This window comes from Gracilinanus agilis, chromosome X (genome assembly GCF_016433145.1).
Source record: "Gracilinanus agilis isolate LMUSP501 chromosome X, AgileGrace, whole genome shotgun sequence".
In the NCBI taxonomy this organism is placed as follows: domain Eukaryota; kingdom Metazoa; phylum Chordata; class Mammalia; order Didelphimorphia; family Didelphidae; genus Gracilinanus; species Gracilinanus agilis.
In genome coordinates, this window is record NC_058136.1 from 61931218 (window position 1) to 61933116 (window position 1899).

Here is a 1899-nt window from a genome sequence, read left to right on the forward strand (position 1 = left end):
GAGAGAGGAGAGAGAGAGAGAGAGAGAGAGAGAGAGAGAGAGAGAGAGAGAGAGAGACAAAAGGAGGGAGTCTGTCTGTCCACCAGGCTGTCCTGGGGTTGAGTCTGGAGGTGGGCCTTTGGGAGACATCTACCCTCAGTACAAGGCTCCCACCCTGAGGCCTGCAGGAGGGGATAGGTCATTTCCTATGCATAGGCCTTTTGATGACATGGCAGCATTTCTTCCCCATGTGGCTAGGCCAGTAGGACCAGGCCAAATTCTCCCTGGGATTGCGTGAGTCCTGGTTCCCATTGGTAGCCTGGGGCCCTAACTGCCTGAGAAAAGTGGGTCAGCAACTTTCTCACCCTGTCCCTCAGTTTCTCTTTTTGTAAAATGGGGGAACCCCAAGGGTTTTACTCTTAAAACGTTTCCGAACCTCGGGGGAGAGGGCAGGAAGAGCAGCTACCCCCACCCACTCCTGTTTGGCCCACTCCCAAACCCCAAATGATCTTGTGGCACTTGGGCTGGGTAAATAACCGTTATTGTGGCTATCCTGAAAAAAATATGTTCATTGTTGGGATTTTTAATAGCGATCTGGCTCGGCCTCGGAAAAGACATTTTCGAAAACCACCACCACCAACCACCACGATGCATTTTTGCATGTCTTGAATTTTGGACTGGCCCATGGACCACTTGAAGGACTTGTGGACCACCACAGTGCCCCAGACCACCCCCGAGAACCCCTGCCCTGGAGGATGGCTATAAAGAGGGTTGAGAGATCCTCCAAAGAGGATCTTGGGAAGAGCTGAAGGGCAAGAGTGGCTAGGCTGAGTCAGCCTGGGAAGGATGACTTGGAGGGAGAGGTCTGGCACGTAGTGCTTTCAATTTTCCAGAGAGGGTGGATGGGGGTGGGAGTGGGGGAGGGCAGAGATGAGGGCTGGCAGAGAGGGGGGAGGCAAAGAGAATAGCCACGGGACATTGCAGGGGCAGAACTGTTTGGACAAAGGGCAGAGCCAGAGCTCACCGCAAAGGAGTGCCAGTAACGGCACTGGCAGCAGTGGCCTCTGGAAGGGAAGAGAGGTGCAAGGGGCCAGCAGGACCAGAGGTGGGGATGTCAGGGGGCCTGCAGGTGAGGACCCAGGCTGAGGTCTCGGCTCTCTTCCTTACTAAACTCTGCTGCCTACAGCGAGTCTCTTCCCTTCCCAGGGCCTCAGTCTCCTCCTCTAAGGCCCCTTCCAGCTCCGTGGAGCCAAGTCCAGGGCATCAGATCTGGAGTCGAGAAGAACCGAGGTCAAATCGGGGCTCAGACGCTTCCCAGCTAGGTGACCCAGGGCAAGTCACTGAACCTCTGTCTGCCTCAGTTTCCTCAACTCGAAAGTAGGGATCAAGCTCCAGGGTCATCGTGTGGATGGAAACGAGAGAACAATTGTCCAAAGCGCTTAGCACAGTGCCGGACCCACAGTAAGAGTTACGCTCATTGGCAGCCCGAGCCATTTCCCCTTTCTAGGGCTCGGTTTTCACCTTGGGCAGTGGAGTCAATGGCCAGTAGGCAGTGGGAGTCTGAGTCAGGGGCCAGAGCTGGGGCTGGCGACCTGGAGGGGATGGAAGAGATAGAATGGAGAAAATGGCCAAGGGCCTGTGTGGAGGGGCTACGCCAGTGACTGCACACAGGCAGAGCGCAGCCCCACTCTGGCCTGCCATGATGATCCAGACAGGGCTGGAGGCCCGCTGCCAAGGAAGGAAGCCCGGAAGTCCCGGTTTCCCCCTCAGGTTGGCTCAGCGGCCCGGTGCAAGCCAGAAGATGGTCTCCCACTCCCTGCGCCATCTTAGCCAGGGAGACTGCGGGAGGGGCCCCCGGTGGGCACTTTCGGCCCTGCTGGCCAGCATGAGCCTTGAGCCAGGGCCCCTCAGGGAGAGGGA